This window comes from Pinus tabuliformis, chromosome 9, assembly GCF_031772625.1.
Source record: "Pinus tabuliformis cultivar Carrire ecotype Pingquan chromosome 9, CPIR1, whole genome shotgun sequence".
Taxonomy (NCBI): Eukaryota; Viridiplantae; Streptophyta; class Pinopsida; order Pinales; family Pinaceae; genus Pinus; species Pinus tabuliformis.
In genome coordinates, this window is record NC_142307.1 from 894347599 (window position 1) to 894366081 (window position 18483).

Genomic DNA, 18483 nt, shown 5'->3' on the forward strand with positions numbered 1-18483 from the left:
TTTTCCATTTCCATTGTACCTGTCATTCCTTCAATCATTAAAGATGCCCCTGGAATGATTGTTATCATCATCAAGTGATGTGTCCCTTCTATTCGAACACTCTTTTGCATAATGGCCAAAACTATTACAAGAAAGGCATCTCCCTTTCCTTCCACCCTTAGATCCAAACTTCCCATTGAAGTGATCTTTAGGTAGGCCATTAGATGCTTCCACTATGCTACTCTGAAAATCTTCTTTGATTCGACTTCACCCTTGGTGAATTTGAAGAGGGATGAGGAACCCATTAAGCCTTTTATCCATTCCAACTATCTTTGGTGATTGCTCTTTCACTCTTGCTTAGGCTTCGTCTTCACCTAAACTCTAATACCATGTTAATTTTAGGTATGTTTTATGCTGAGAGAAAATTTACTTCAATTTTACATATTATCTCAAATATGAATTCTAGATTAGCAATCACATTTAGCATGATGGTAAAATTCAGATATAACATAAACATAAATCGCAGAAGACAAGACAAGGCAATAGGACACAAGATGTGGCACCAGCCAGGGACAAACCCCAATATATGGAAACCCTTGATCAATTATTCTTATGTTCTTCAATAGTTCAATAGAGAGAGAGAGGTAGTTCATATACATCAGAAGTCAACATGTTTACTTGACAAAATAAGAGCAGAGATCTTCACTATGAAGATAGGACATGAGGTAGCTGATATGAACTTAGGTGAAGGCATACTTCTTCAATTGATCCTTCAAAGTGACTCCATCACCATGATGCACCTTTCACAGTGCTACATCTCATCATCATGGTACACCCGACACTGTGCTACACCCAATCACTATGTTGCATCCTTCATGCTGCACTATGCTACACCATTCATAATGTTGCAGTATTTTGCACCATTCATAATGCAACACTATGCTGCACCACTGTGATATGATGCATCATTCATCATGTTGTACTATGCTGCACCACTATCACTATGCACCATTCAACATGCTGCATTATGTTGCACCACAATCATACCCATCACTTAGTCTATCTTCAAACCATTTGATTACAATTCAAATTATTTCTTCCTTCATAAGAATCATGTCATATGTACGTTTTCCATCAACAAAGGGTGTGAAAATCTGAATTACATCATTGTCATATAAGGTCTTTGATCATAGGCCTACCATCCAAATGCCATCATATAAATGTTTTTCATCATCATACAAACCATTCAAGGGCATGTCTTTCATACTAAGATCATCAAAAGGTCATCCAATAAATCTAGTCTCCCATGTGAATATGTAACCCTACACAAACATGCATAAGATCCATCCCAAATCTTGGTCTGCCATGTAAGGCTATGGAGCAATGAAAACATACATAAGGATTATACGAAATATGATATGTCATTAGTAGCAAATACATTCAAATTTGGTCTGCCATGCGACTGTATCAAGCCATAGAATTTTACATACGAATACATCCAAGTCTAGTATAAGGATCTTGCTGAGACTGTCTACCTTATGAGAATAGAGACTATAGAAATATGGATAAGAACCAAAAACCTATCTACCATGCGAAGATATATGAAACTTCAAACTTACAAGATATCCAAATTCTTTCATGACTGCTTGCAAGACTCCTCCTTTGAGTGTGTTAAGGAGTAAATTCATTAACTGAAAAGTAGGGTAGTGTAGGATCTACAAGAAGACCCATTTTCTTCCATGACTAGGGCACTTCATGGCAACGTATATCCTAGAGCACTCCCTCTAGATCTAAACTTCATGAAACCCAAAATAGAATGAAGAGAGATCACAAGAGTTTGTGTGGAAAATGACTTAAAGTCCTCTTATATTTATAGTAAAATGTGGAGGATAAGTGGGGACAATTTGGTTGCTAACCGACCATGACGAATTTTCCTATAACACAAATAATTTCATATATCCATGAATACATGTTGGAATCAGATGATATTTGAATCAAACCTACACCTCTCAATGAGAGGAATCCAAGAAAAATATTAGCTTCTATGTTATGAAACCAGCTCAAGAAACGATAGAAAAGATAGATCAACGCCTTAGAATTCAGCCTCTTCGAGGGGACAACCTCATTTACGTTACATAAATGAACAATTATTCGGTGATACAAATGACAAAACCTCCTTTCTATATATAGGAGTCTAAGGAGTGACAATATAATCCATCCGACCTAACAATAATAATATAAAGCCACAAAAATAACAATAGAGGGATTCTATGGGGCACAGAAATAACACTATGGGGGTAATAGGGGCACAACAATATAAATAAGGGGTATAACTACAATAGTAATGGGGTAATCACTAGTATTATAGGGACCCAACATGCCCCTCTCCTTCAAAAAAGTGTTGTCCTCAACGCTTGAGTAGTTCCGGATACTTCTGCATAAAATTCTCATCCTCCAATGTGGAATCTTCAGCAGATAAGTTCTTCCACTTGATAAGATACTCTGAAATTGATCGATTTCATAGCTGTCGAGTTCTTGTTTCTATGACTGCTTCCGATTCCAATATAATTTTTCCTTCCTCATCAAGTTCTGGAAATATTGTTTGAATTGGGAGCTTGTCGCCTATAACCTTCTTTAAACATGAAACATGGAAAACTGGGTGCAATCGAGAAGCTGCAGGAAGCTCCAATTTGTATGCCATAGTACCAATCTTTTGCAACACCTTGTACGAACCATAATACTTTGGTGATAATTTATTATCCTTCTTAGCTTGCTTTAGGGACATTTTCTTATATGGTTGTAGCTGTAGGAATACCCAATCACCTACATCAAATCTTCTTTCACTGCGATGTTGATCTGCCTGTTGTTTCATTCTATTCTGTGCCAACACGAGGTTATCCTTTAAGAGTTGGAGGACTTGTTGTTGATGTTCGATGTGATGTTCCACTGCCTGAACCTTAGAATTTTCTCTTAAATATGATGTGATGGATGGTGGTTGATACCCATAAAGTGCCATAAATGGGGTCATTTTTGTTGCTGTATGGAAGGAAGTGTTATACCACCATTCAGCCAGAGGCAACCATTTGACCCATTGTTTTTGTTTATCAGATACAAAGCAACGAAGATATCCTTCCAAACATTTGTTTACTATCTCAATATTCCCATCAGATTGAGGATGATAAGATGAGCTATGAGCTAACTGATTACCAAGACAAGAAAATAATTATGTCCAAAAATTTCCAGTGAAAATGGGATCTCTGTCACTTACAATAATCTTTGGGTTTCCATGTAGCTTTTGAAATGTTTCCATAAATGCAGTAGAAACTGTACTGGCTTTAAATGGATGTGATAATGCACAAAAGTGTGCATACTTGGTAAGTCTGTCAACTACCACCATGATGACACTCTTTCCCTCAGACTTGGGTAAACCTGTGATAAAATCCATTGAAACCTCCTCCCAACATTGGCTTGGAATGGATAAAGGTTGTAATAGACCCGGTGTCTTAATTGTTTCAACTTTATTTTGTTGGCAAACCAAACATTCGCCACAAACTTTTGAATATCTGATTTAAGGCCATCCCAAAAAAATTCCTTCTTAACCCTGTGGTAAGTTTTTAAAAATCCTGAGTGCCCTCCTAAGGGAGAAGTGTGCAATTCCATAAGAATCTTTTGTTTTAGCTGGGAATTCTTACAGAGGTATAAGCGATCTTTGTACCATAACGAATCATTTTGCCAGCTAAATGTATCAGAAGTACTGGAATCTTGTTGTAGCTTTCGAATAAGTGCCCACACTTCTTCGTCATTCTTCCATTCCTCCCTTGCTTTGTTTATCCAATCTGGTTGGATAATAGAAATGGAACACAACAATGCTTCCACATCCTCATCCTTTCTTGAGAGTGCATCTGCCACCACATTTTGCTTCCCTTTTTTGTAGATGATTTCAAACTCATAACCCAACATCTTTGTGACCCACTTTTGTTTCTCTTCAGAGGATAATCTTTGTTCTAAAAAGTAGTTAAGGCTATTATGATCCGTTTTTACCTTGAAGTGTCTTCCCATTAGGTAGGGTTGCCATTTCTTAAGTGCATGGAGTATTGCCAACATTTCCTTCTCATAAATAGCTTTGCTTAAAAACTTTCCCTTGATTGGACGACTTTCAAAAGCAATGGGTCTTTCATCTTGCATTAGAACAGCACCAATTCCATTTCCTGAAGCATCACATTCCACAATAAAGGTTTTTGTGAAGTCCGGTGTAGCTAAGACCGGTGCTTGGCACATTGCCTCTTTAAGATGTTCAAAGGCCTTTGTTGCTTCTACAGTCCATGAAAATGAATCTTTCTTCAATAATGTTGTTAGAGGTGCTACTATTCTCCCATAATTCTTAACAAACTTGCGATAATACCCTGTCAACCCAAGAAATCCTCGTAGATGCTTTATGGATGTGGGGATTTTCCATTCCTTAATGGATTTAATTTTTCTAGGGTCTACCTTAACTCCTTCATGAGATACAATATGACCCAAATATTCCACCTCCTGGACTCCAAAGCAACATTTGGATCTTTTTGCATATAATTGTTTCTCCTCCAATAGTTGTAGCACCCTGTCAACATGTTCCACATGATCCTTCCAAGACTTGTTGTAGATTAGTATATCATCAAAAAATACTAACACAAATTTTCTAAGGAATGGTTTGAAAATTGAATTCATCAAACCTTGAAATGTTGAAGGTGTATTGGTAAGGCCAAAAGGCATGACCAAAAATTCATAATGACCCTCATGAGTTCTAAATGCTGTTTTCAGAATGTCTTCAATCTTCATTTTCATTTGATGATATCCCGAACGAAGATCCAACTTGGTGAAGTAAATTGATCTATGCAATTCATCCAGTAATTCATCAATGACAAGAATGGGGAACTTATCTTTAATAGTGAGCTTGTTGAGCTCCCTATAATCCGGACACATGCGCCATGATCCATCCTTCTTGTGCACCAATACTACTGGAGTTGAGAAAGAACTTTGACTCGGTTGAATTATACCAGCCTCTAGCATTTCTGCATCATACGTTCAATTTCACTTTTTTGGACATAGGGATATCTGTACGGCTTGATGTTTGGAGGAACACTTCCTGGAATCAGATGAATAGCATGAACATGATCACGCATAGGTGGGAGACCTTTGGGAGTCTCAAATACCTTGGAATGATTGTCCAGGACTTTTTGGAGATCTGGAGAAATAGATGATTCCAATGTGGAAACATCTAGCGAACTTAATTGTGCAATTACACCTCTTTGCTCCTTTTTTAGAAGCTTTGTCATGCCATTAGAGCTGATTATCTTTCCTGGTTTCCCTGCAATACCCCTTAATTCAACTTCCTTTCCTTCCGTAGAAAATTTGATTAAAAGTTCTTGAAAATTAAAAGCTATTGTACCCAAGGATTGTAGCCATTGGACTCTTAGTACAACATCAACACCTCCCATTGGAATGGAAAGCATTGGGCTAGTCAATACATATTCTCCCATGGATAGCTTGATATTATGGTACTTTCCAGAGCAATTTATTGTTCCTCCATTTGCAATCATCACTTGACACTCTGGTGCTGGATATAGGAAGCAATTCAATTCTTTTGCTACCCTACAATGAATAAAATTGTGGGTGCTTCCTGAATCAATCAACACTATTGCCTTTTTCTTCTTGATTTGTCCTTCTATCTTGATGGTTTAAGGAGTAGTAATTCCCGCCAATGCATTACAAGATATGGTCGGATTTATTTGTTCTTCATCTAGGCTTTTTTCCTGGAGTATATCCTCTTCTTTTGAACTTTCTTGCTCCTTTTCTTCTTCCTCTTCACAATCTATGTAGAATAATTTCTTCTCAGCACACTTATGACCTTTTGTGTATCTGCTATCAAAATTGTAACAAAGCCCTTTTGCTCTTTTTTCTTCCAATTGTTGTGGTTTCAACCTTGTAGGTTGTGGAAGACTAGGGGCAACAACACTTCCATCTTTATAGTTGTGAATGGTATGCTTCCTAGTTGCCATAATTTTGCTTTCCATTTTTCTTGCTAACCTGAATGCCTTCTCTAATGAATCAGGTTCCCAAAGGCGAACATCATGTTGGATATTATCCTTTAAAGACCCTATGAACACATAAATCCTATGCTCCTCTGGAATATCTTTTACCCTTATGTTCAATTTTTCGAACTCCTCAATGTGCTCAATTATTGAACCCTTTTGTTTGAGACTTATCAATTGGCTAAAAAAAGTGTTGCTTTTTGTATCCTCATAATGTGCTATCAATTCTTTCGTAAAAATTGCCCAAGTGATAAATTTTTTATGAGAACATAGCCATTGGTACCATACAAACTGATTTGGCTCCAAATATATAGTTTCCATACGTACCTTTTGTGCTTTTTGTAAATTATTGAGATCGAAGAATTGCTCCATCTGTAATATCCATGTGGCGGGATCCTTGCCATCAAACTTCCTCATATCTATTTTTTGAATATGGTGATTCTTCGATCCAACATTAGCATCTATGGAATCATGATTAACATTTATTTTGTTCTCATCATGAGTTTCCTTTACTACCTTTTCACCATTAGTAAGTATTTCTTGTAGAAAATTTGTCAAATCTGTCTACAAATCTGCCATGCCTATCTTCAAATTTGTGTTCAAATCTATCTTCAAATTTTCCATATTAGCTTCCATACCATTCATCTTAGCTTCCACGCCATTTATCTTAGCTTTTGTTAACTTTTGTGAGCGTGACATTTGTTGCACTTGTTCTTGTAATTTTGATATATCATGTAGCATTTCTTCCTCTTCTTCATGAGTCATGCTAGAGCTTTCAGGTTCCTTACTAGGTGTTTGAATTTTCTTTTCTCAAGGCATCAGTTACCGATAATAATGCTCTACTATGCTCTTTGAATTCCTTCAAAATAAATTTTCAAACCAAGCTTAAACAAAAATTTAAAAAAATCTACACACCCTTTTTCACTTTGTAGGAGCTTGATATTTCCTCTGATGTATCTTTGTACTTTCCAATCATCTAGTTCTGAATTTGTGATTTGTAGTAGCTCTCTATGTCCTCTTTCCAATGCCACCAGTATGATCCAAATTGGATTCTCCAAGAAAGAGTTATGCACAATCTCCCAAGATGACCTGATTATATACCTTTCCAGAAGAGCGAACTTGTATGAAGTGCCACGTGTACAATTTTCGATCTTTGGTTCTGAAAAATATATACAAGAAACTAAAGTCCGTCCTCTTTCAATACCTTCTTACGAAATTTCAATCTGATTCCCAGAGAGAAAGTTATGACGATTTTCCCCAGGTTACCTGTTTTGAATGTAATTCAGGAGTCTGCAAAAACACCAACTTCCTCAGATCATATCTTCGCAAATATCGCGTGAAAAGCTCTGAAATTCGGACCCAAGGTTCAACGCGATTTCTTTTCAAATGAGTTTTTTTTGCGACTTCTGAAACGTCACAGAAAAAGGTATAGCGAAAATGCCACGATGACCTGTTTGGAGCAGCGAAACCCTAGAATCCAAACCTCTGATACCAAATGTTATGAAACGAGCTCAAGAAAAGATAGAAAAGATAGATCAACGCCTTAGAATTCAGCCTCTTCTAGGGGGAAACCTCCTTTACATTACATAAATGAACAATTATTCGGTGATACAAATGACAAAACCTCCTTTCTATATATAGGAGTCTAAGGAGTCACAATATAATCCAGCCGACCTAACAATAATAATATAAAGCCACAAAAATAACAATAGAGGGATTCTATGGGGCACAGAAATAACAATATGGGGGTAATAGGGGCACAAAAATATAAATAAGGGGTATAACTACAATAGTAATGGGGTAATCAGTAGTATTATAGGGACCCAATACTCTATGAATAATAAGTCCCACATGGATTTTGGCCCTAGTTTCCAATTTTAAAAAAATGTAAATGCTAGCAGGAAGTCGTTTATAGTTGAGTAACCCAAAAAATAATTTTGATACAAAGGAAATATTTTGAGAAGGTATGGATGCCAACTTAGGTCAAATAAACAATAGTATGGATGCTTCCTAGCCCAAATAGTATCTTCCAAAATCCATGCCATATCATACTTCACAAATAGCTTCATCAAGGTATGGGTGCCAACTGAGGACCAAGGCATTATGGATACTGCCCTTGCCCCAAATGGCCTCTTTCAGAATGCTTTCGTAAAAAGCCTCTACTCCAATGTCGAATGGTAATTTTATAGTTATTCATCGCACTATTTGTAGAAAAGAAGAGTTGCAAACTTTGATTACTGACACTTATGAGTGAATGTTGTAACCGAATAAGTATGGAGTTACAAAGGATTTTATGATGAGAGGGACATAATTTTTAGCTTTTTCGGTTACTTTAAAAATGTTTACACCATCTTTGGGCCTTGGGGGTGCTTCGTGAGATGTGGGGTGCATGTTGTATGGTTGGACCATGCTCTTCCATGATGGACTTGGATATTGGAGGTGGTTTACTATTTGCTCCTAGACTTTGTTTGGATGTTTCAAAGACATTCTTCCTCGAAGTGTTGGATAAGTATGGAGCTTGGTGACTTCATGTTGTTGATGCATGAAGTGAGTTTATGTGCTTGGAGTAGAGTTGGGTATTTCAAAGGAGGTTATTGGGCCCTAGATAGCATGGGGTTTCTTGGTTGCTTGCATGGAGGGTTACACTTGACATGTGGATTCTTGGGTTGAGGGAGTGGATATGTAGGTGTGGGAGTCCTTAAGGTGACACATGTCCTTGGACATGCATTGTCCTTAAGGAGACACATGACCATGGAGATGGATTGGATCTTTGGACCTTTGGAGGATTTTTGGACCTTGGGGAGTAGTGCTCATGCCATGGAGGCCTTGCTTGTTAATCATTGTCACCTTTGAGCCTCACACATGTTACTTAGAGTAGAGTGATTCACATGGGTGGACCTACTTGTGTCTTGCAAGCTTTCTTGTAGTGGACTAGGTCCACTTATTATTGTAAAGCCCCTTTACCTCTCATATAAATAGAGGAAGGAGTGAGTTTTTATTATAGTCGATCATGCACTTGTGCATATTCCTTTTCATACTTGGGTTAGAGATGTAGGAGTAGTGCTAATTTCTCTCTCTCTCTTGTTCAATCCTCTTTGTTCTTTATATGTTTTTGTCTTAAGGTGCTAGTGTTTATTGGAGAATTCACCCAAAAACTTCATATATATAAAGAAGAAATCAAAGATGTGGGGTGCATAGTGTATGCTTGGACCAGGCTCTTCCATGATGGACTTAGACATTGGACGTGGTTTACTATTTGCTGTTAGACCATGTTTGGATGTTTTAAAGAGATTCTTCCTTGAAGTATTGGATAGGTATGGTGCTTGGTGACTTTACGTTGTTGATCCATGAAGGGAGTTTATGTGCTTGGAGACGATTTGGGTATTTCAGAGGAGGTTATTGAGCCCTAGATAGTGCGAGCTTGCTTGGTTTCCTGAACGGAGGTTTACACTTGAAACATGGACTCTTGGGTTGAGGGAGTGGATATGTAGTTGTTAGAGTCCTTAAGGAGACACATGACCCTCGATATGCATTGTCCTTAAGGAGACACACGACCATGGACATGTATCAGAGATTTGGACCTTTGGAGAATTATTGGATCTTGGGGAGTAGTGCTCATGCCATGGAGGCCTTGATTGTTAATAATTGTCACCTTTGAGCCTCATACATGTCACTTAGAGTAGAGTTCTTCACATGGGTGGACCTAATTGTGTCTTGCAATTTTTCTTGTAGTGGACTAGTTCCATTTGTTATTGTAAAGCCCCCTTACCTCTCATATAAATAAAGGAACGAGTGAGTTGTTATTAAAGTCGATCACGCACTTGTGCATATTCCGTTTCATCCTTCGGTTAGAGATGTAAGAGTAGTGATACTTTCTTTCTCTCTCTCTCTCTCTCTCTCATTCAATCTTCTTTGTACTTTATGTGTTTTTGTCTTAAGGTGCTAGTGTTTCTTGGAGGATTCACTCGAAAACTTCATATAAATAAAGAAGAAATAAAACTGATGAACACAACCACAACCTATCATATAATTCTCTATGCTTTCAAAAAGCCTCGATAGGGAAAACAAAGAGAAACCATAGCTCCACCAAAGATACTCCAACAATCAATATTTTTTAGTATCCTTTTGAAATATCTTTGGTAGAGCTAAGGTTTCTGTTGGTTTTCTCTATCTAGGGTTTTGGAGAACTTAGAGCATTATATGATGAGTTGTGATTGTGCTCATGGATTTCAATTCTTACACACACATATGAAGTTCTCAACAGATTTGACTTCCACCTTACCACTCCCATAAATTGTGTTATTTCAAAGATTTGATTTCCGGATTTTCATAAATACAGTGTCCTCAAAAAGATAGTTGAGCACTTCCATATTCATGGTTAGATCATATTCCAAGAATATATACATTTGTTGTACAGATCAAAAATTGTCTCAGGAACAACGATCACATCACAAGCTGAAATTGAACTGGGTTGGGGAGGATATTAATTTATCCTCTTAAGTTCCTGAGGTCTTTCTACTATCAAATTGAATCAGCACTAGATAAAACTAGATAAAAAAACTGGTTGACCAAAAAATACATAAGTTATTCAAATTTAGGAAAAAATCATATATATTAATGTGCATCCATATGAATCACAAACATTATAAAAAAAAAACTTCCATTTAACTTGAGTTTTCTTGGAAACAAATTTGGAGGTTTGCTGACATGAAATTCGTAAAGAATATGTTGTCTTGAAGCCAAGCATGCACCATATCATAGTTAAAATCTAAAGTCTTTGGCACCTTAAAGCTGACACTAGTCTCAGAATCCTATACCATATTAAAAACATATTTGTGTTAAGAGAGTTCAACATACATTTACAGTGAGATTTTTTCTTAAGGGTGAAAGTGGTTCTATGCCACATAACTCTGTTTGAAGGAAAAATATCCATATCATAAAATAGAGGCAAGCTTGAAATGCTTGTTGTATAGATAGAAGTATTGTTATGACATTGTTCAAAACTTTTAAGTAATTTGTTGACGGAATTCAAAAGGATGTAAAAGTTATTTAGTGGTCAGAATGTTCAATGATGGGTATTATTGTGAGATTATTTGCCAAGCATGCTCCTACTAAATTGAAAATGAGTTTTTATATTTATTGTTTGGGCAAAATATTGTAACAGCATCACTAGTGCATTAACTATGCTACAAGGCCACCAAAAAATACATAAATTATCCAAATTTAAGAAAAAAATATATATATTAATGTGCATCCATATGAATCACAACCATTGCAAAAAGAAAATTCCATTTAACTTGAGTTCTCCTGGGAAAAAATTTGGAGGTTTCCAAACATGAAATTCCTAAAGAATATGTGGTCTTGAAGCCAACCGTGCACCATATGGATGTTAAAATCTAATGTCTTTGGCACCATTAAACCTGGCACTAGTCTGAGAATCCTATACCATACTACGAGCATATTTTTGCTAAGAGAGTTCAACATGCATTTATAGCCATACTATACTTAAGGAGTGGTATCTGTCACATAACTCTGTTTGAAGGACAAATATCCATATCATAAAATAGAGGCAAGCTTGAAATGCTTGTTCTATAGCTAGAAGTATTGTTATGACATTGTTCACAACTTTTAAGTACTTTGTTGAAGGACTTCAAAAGGATGTAAAAGTGATTTAGTGGGCCAGAATGTTCAATGATTTTTATTATTGTGAGATTATTTGCCCAACATGCTCCTATTAAATTGAAAATGGGTTTTTTCTGTTTATTGTTTGGGCCAAATATTGTAACAAAAACACTAGTGCACTAACTATGCTAAAAGGTCATTTTCTTCTTAATTTGACCATGAATATCTCTTTTACAAAGAAATATTTCTTAGCTCTATTTACGTTAGTGGTTTGATAAGAAAATTTCTATAGTCTCTTTAGTGAATTTCTTAAATTTTTTTACATTTATGATTTTTGACAAAAAAGGGCTAACATTTTACCCTGGCTAATTAAGAATTCTTTAAATAACCATCTAGCATGGTTCCTTTTTGTTCCATCTAAGCTTGGAAAGTGTCATGAATTTACATTCAACAATGTAAGAATCTAGTCTTCTCCAGAAACAATCAAGCCAACTATTTCATTTGACAAATTACCTACCAGTTCTAGACATATTCTTTGAAATTTCTAGGCTGAAGGTATTGGATTTAGGTAACTAATGCAGAATACACACCTACAGTTCCATTGTTCACCTATTAGACCAGTGTAAATTATAGGAAAGCTTGGAAGGGATGGAAATGACTATTCCAACCATACTCTTATTGGCCCACAATACATATATTCATAACACATACCTACAATACTATTGTTCACCTATTCGACTAGTGCATATTATTGGAAAACTGTTAAATGTTGGATTTTAGTGTCTGAAGTTCACACACCAACACGAAAGATGCAACATATTGTGTGAATCCTTAGATATGTTTGAGATTGCAAGCTAGATATTTGAATAAATGCATGTATAAAACTTCTATATTAGCAAAATAACCATCGATATTTTTTTCTAACATTTTGGGCTGAATTCACAATAGTATGCTAGAAAGTGTCATTTCAATTTCTGGAAATTAGGATATATAAATGACAAGTATATACTCTACATCTTTGGGTTATCTCCTTTTCAAATATGATCTTTTGTAGGCTACATGTTAATTGTTTGAATTTTTAATACTGAAGAAATTCCTAAATGGACTTCGTAAATACTCAAATGAATGGACTTCGTGAGGCAGTGGTACCATAAATTGTGTTATTTCAAAGATTTGACTTCCATATTTTCACAAAATACAATGTCCTCAATAAATACTTATATGTATATATACTTATGTTTAGGATTATATATGTGTTGGAGCAGTTCCTTTATGTTTTACTATAATCTTGATGCTAACAAGATTTAGCTGACTTTTTTCATCATTTGTTCATAGAATATGAAAAAGATTTCATTGTCAAAACATGGAAAAATTACATTTCTCGTGATTTATTTTTTTATTGTTCATTACAAGATAATCATATTGTAGGGATGAGGTATCCTACAGTCTATTTCAATTTTTGGATATTATTTTTCCTCCCATTTTTTTACAAGGATGTAGATTTCATTTTCACATTGATGGTTTTTGCATGTATCTTATCTAGCCCCAAATGCTGGTAACAGAGTGGATCTTGAGAAGTAGTCATGGAAACAAACTATCAGAGGTTAATTTTACAATACCACTTCCACTTGCTATCAAGAAAATTTTAATGGTAACTGACATAAAGAAGAGTTATTTAATGGCAGGGTTGAAATGGAAACCTCATGTCTTAGTTCTAAGTCATTTATTTGCATTTATTAGCTGTAAGTAATTTGTTTTTTAGCTTTACTAGATCAATTATTTCAATAATCGAATTTGCATGGCTTGTACCTCTCACCCGATGTTATTTACTTGACATGGTTGATATAACATTCAATTCTAGGCCACTTTTATTTTAAGTTAGAGATTTTATTGATTAAAAGGATGTTCATATTTTGATTGGTTTACTTGGAGCTTGATTTAAAAACGTTTTGTAAATTCCACGTGGATGTTATTTTTTCAGGGTGATCTCTTTGCACTAGTAAGGTCACTTGAGTCCTAGAACATAGGTATACAACAATCACATCTTTGGCCTTTATTGTGTATCTATTATTCTTTATATCATTGACAGATGGTTATTGATGATGAAAAACAGAGGATGGGAAGGTACTGCCAATTCTCTTGACAAAACAAAATAAAATGGAGTGGTAGAATTGTGTTTTAAATGGTGAGCCAGAAATCAGTACTTGAAATGTAGAACTTGAGAATGGAAAGCTATCTGGTCTGGATCTAGAGACACAACAAACAATGGAATTTTTTTTTGGTATTGATGAGTCTTCCCAGAAAATAAGATCTGACTGTTAGACCACTACCCAAATTTTAGTTATCTGCAATGGAAATAGTGACTCTAGCTTTATTTGTATCAATAGCGACTTTGGCCATTGTCCTATTCATTTCCTATGAATGATTTTGATTTTCAAACTCCAACTAGTTTGTTGTTATCTTAATTAAAGCTTTGATGACAAACTTATAGTTTTCAAAGCTCTTTTCTAAATCTATTTTCTTGAGAAAAATTGTCTTTTTACTTTAGGCACTGTAGATTTCTTGTTAGGATATTCCGACACATAGGAAATAGTTAAGTTCAACTTGGTCTAGTATAGAGTTAGGTATAGAGTTAGGTAAAGTGTGTTTCTTTACCGTTGTACATTTTGTAACTTACAATCCGACGGTCACGATATGTAGTGATCTGACGGTTCACTCTCTCCTCGGTATTACCGACACTTGATCCGTGGCTTGACACCCGATTGGTCCATGAGTTCTATTTAAAGCGCATGGAGGGTCATTGTTCGTGTAATCTGTCTATGAGAGAAAGCTTATGTAAATTTTCATTCTTTGATTAATAAATTGCCTGAAGTGGCCATGTTGGCTCAGGCCGTGGACTGTTTCCCTCTTTGAGGGTTTTAACCACGTCAAAAATACTAGTGTATTGATTTGAGATCTGGTTGTGAGCGATGTCCTTTTGGTGTTCTTTCTGAGGAACTTACCCTGTAAATTCCTACATGGTATTAGAGCTATTTGAGGGCCGCGTCCATTGGTGATCCAAATTTGAAGCCGGTAGAACTGCATGCGGCTGTCGTTTCCTAGATCTACTGTTTCTAACTGCTTTCGGGCCGAGAGGACTGCTCTGTTGTGTTTGGAGCATCTGTTCCAGTGAGGAACCCCTTTCGTTTCACGCGAAAAGGTTTCCGGTAGCCCTATCTGCGTCATTTTTAAGATTTGTAAGTATACAGTGTTTATCTGCAGTTTACTGTTATTTTCTCTCTGGTTATTTCGGTTTCTGTTTATTTACCTTTTTTTATTTACCAGATCTATACCTTTCATTTCTGCATATGCTCTTTGCCCTGCGACTTTGCGCGAACTGGGCAAATCAGAAATAGAAAGGAAGTTTTTTTTCTCATGCGTATGCTCTTTTCCCTGCACCTTAGTGTGATCTTGGAAAATCAGAAACATTGAGAAAAATATTTAGTTTCCGGCTAAAAGCTAACTTCGAGCTGTAAGGTTCATTTTTCTTTGCATATTCGTGTTGGGTTTTGTATTTTTGTTTTGTAGGAAAAAAAGAGCTTTCTCAAGGCAAGCACGCAACCCAAGCCCCCCCCCCCTCTCTCTCTCTCTCTCTCTCTCTCTCTTTCTCAAATTTTTTGTATAGCTTAATTGGTTCAAAGCTATTTTAAGAGAGTAGAGGTCTTGGGTTCAAATCTCCATTTTGTGGGGGCGTTTTTTTCATTCCCGCACATTCACGCACTTTGCCAGCAACTTCAACAAATTGTTTTCAAAAAGCCATAACTTCTTCATCCGGAAGCCTTTTTCAGAGCCGTTTTTTTTAAAACAGCCTAATTTTTCGAGATCTATCCATTGGAACACTTACTTTCAGCATCTTCAGCTTCAGTTTTTTTTAAAATGGAAAGTCCATGCCAAGTCATTCTTGACAGCACTAACTACTTCCAATGGATAGCCTACATGGCAGATTTACTTAGAAGTAAAGGTCTCTACAGAATAGCCACAGGCCAAGAGAAGAAACCAAAAGATGAAGACAAGGCTGCAAAATAGGAAAATAGACAAGATCAAGCACGTGGTTTGATAGGAATGTCTATTTCTCCTGATCTTAGATTCCATATTGCAGAACTTGATACTCCCCATGAAGCATTGGAACAAATCACTAAAGTTTTTGGGATTAAAAATGAAATTAGAGCCCATCAACTTGAAAATGAGTTTCTTACATTGGATCCTAATAATTTTTCTTGCATTGAAGATTTCTTGTCCAAATTCAAGACCCTTAGATATCTCTTGGAAGGTGTTAAGGTTAAGAAAGAAGATAGTAACCTTATTTATTCCATCCTTACTAAGTTGGGACCAACCTACTCTGTATTTGTTTCCACCTTCCATTCTACAAGGGAAGCTTTCATTTGTCAAGGAAAAGACTACAAGGCCCCTTCCTTTGACTCTTTTTGTGATTCTTTAATAAGAGAACAAGAAAAACTCTTACACCTTGGTCTTCTTAATCTTGGAAACTCTTCCAAGAAAGCGTTAGCCGCCCAGCAGCAACCAAATTCAAAGAATCCTAAGAAGTCATATCCTAAAAAGAATGGTCCTAAACCAAACAAGGGTCCTAAGCAAACTCACCCTCAAAATGAAAGATCATTTTAGCAAAATGATAAGACCAATAAAAACAAATGGAAGAAGACTGATAGACATTGTAACTTTGTAATCGAGATGGCCACTTAGAATCTAAATGCTTTAAGAAGATGGAAGCCTTGGAAGCCGCAATGAAGAAACATAACATCCATGTGGAGCATTCTTCAACTTCAACTTCAACTTCATCTTCAGGAATGGCACTTTTTGCATGTCGTTGTCAATCATCTCAGTCTGGTTATGCATTAAATGTATCTTCTTCTTCTCATTCTCATGAGTGGCTCATTGATTCTGGAGCCTCTTATCACATGGCCAAAAACAAAGCCATGTTTTCTTCTTTAAATGATTGTAACACCAAAAATATATATGTTGGTGATGATAGATCTCTTAATGTTGTAGGGATTGGAACTGTTCATCTACACAATGGTCAGTTTAATGATGTATTATGTTTTCCAACCTTATCCTGCAACCTTCTATCTGTATATCAGATAACTCATTCAGGTGAAGGTAAAATTGTTGAATTTTCACCTCATGATGTTGTAATCAAGGATCTAAGAGATCCTAAACAGATTCTAGCTACTGGTATTGCTGATGATTCCACAAGGTTGTATAAGTTTCACAACTTTGGGTCATCAAATCTTCCCTCAGTATTTGTTGCTCATAATGATGAAGTGAGCAAACTCTGGCATGAGCGATTTGGTCACTTAAACTATCGCTCCCTTCAACATCTATGTAAAGAAAATATGGTGACAGGTCTTCCTATGGTATCTTGCAGAAATGGTGTTTGTTCCGGATGTGTACTCAGAAAACATCATCGGGACAGTTTTGAAAAATGTGCCTCTTGGCACGCCTCAGCCCCTTTATAGCTTGTGCACAGTGATTTATGTGGTCCACTTCCTGTTGCTTCATTCTCTGGCTGCAAGTATTTCTTAACTTTCATTGATGATTTCTCCAGACGCACTTGGGTATACTTCGTAAAAATCAAGAGCGAAGTATTTAACACATTTTTGGCCTTCAAAGCCTTTGTTGAAAAACAATCTGGACATCAAATTCTTAAGCTAAGAACTGATAATGGTGGAGAATATGTTAAAAACACATTCATCAACTTTTGCACAGAAAATGGAATTCAAATGCAACATACTGTTCCATACACTCCACAACAAAATGGTGTAGCTGAAAGGAAAAATCGCACCTTAAAGGAAATGGCTAATTGTATGCTGCAATCTAAAGGACTCAGTCTTAGTTTTTGGGCTGAAGAAATTAATTGTGCAAATTATATAATAAATCGCACTCCTACTAAGGTTCTAAAGAATATCACTCCAGAAGAAGCTTGGAGTTCCATTAAACCAGATGTAAGTCACTTTCGTGTTTTTGGAAGTGAAGCATGGGCCCATATTCCAGATGAAAAGCATAAAGCTTTAGAACCTAAGAGTGAGAAATGTACTTTTGTTGGATATTCTGAAGATGTAAAAGGTTATAGACTTATTCCATTTAAGTCCAAAAATGTTGTCATTAGAAGAGATGTAAAATTTGATGAAAATAAATCGGCCTGCGAGCCTAGTCCGGCGGATGTGCCACCTCTTCCTATCTCTTCTACTTTTGAAAACATTTCTTCTTCAGATGATGAAAGTGAGGATGACAATCCTCCCCCACCTTCTCAGGATCCTCAACTTCCAAGATGGGTCCGTGCTACTCGGGATGCAGCAGGTGATCTTGCCGATGATCCTACAGATCAGCGACGTACACGTTCTCAGTTTGAAAGAGCCTCTTCTTTACTGGCTCAAGCTCCAGTAAATCATGATCCTGACACTTTTGCAGAAGCTTCAAGCCATCCACATTGGGAAGCAGCTATGAATGAAGAATATCATTCATTGTTAGCAAATGATACATGGGATCTTGTTCCTCTACCAAAGGGACGCAAACTTGTTAGATGTAAATGGGTTTACAGAACCAAGTATGGACCAGATGGGAAAGTTGATAAACATAAAGCTCGTCTTGTTGCTAAGGGCTTTTCACAGGTTGAAGGCATTGACTACACTGAAACCTTCTCCCCTGTTGCCAAAATGAACTCTATCCGCCTTGTTCTTTCCCTTGCTGCCTCTTTAAAATGGGAAGTCCATCAGATGGATGTTAAATCTGCCTTCTTGCATGGGGACTTGCATGA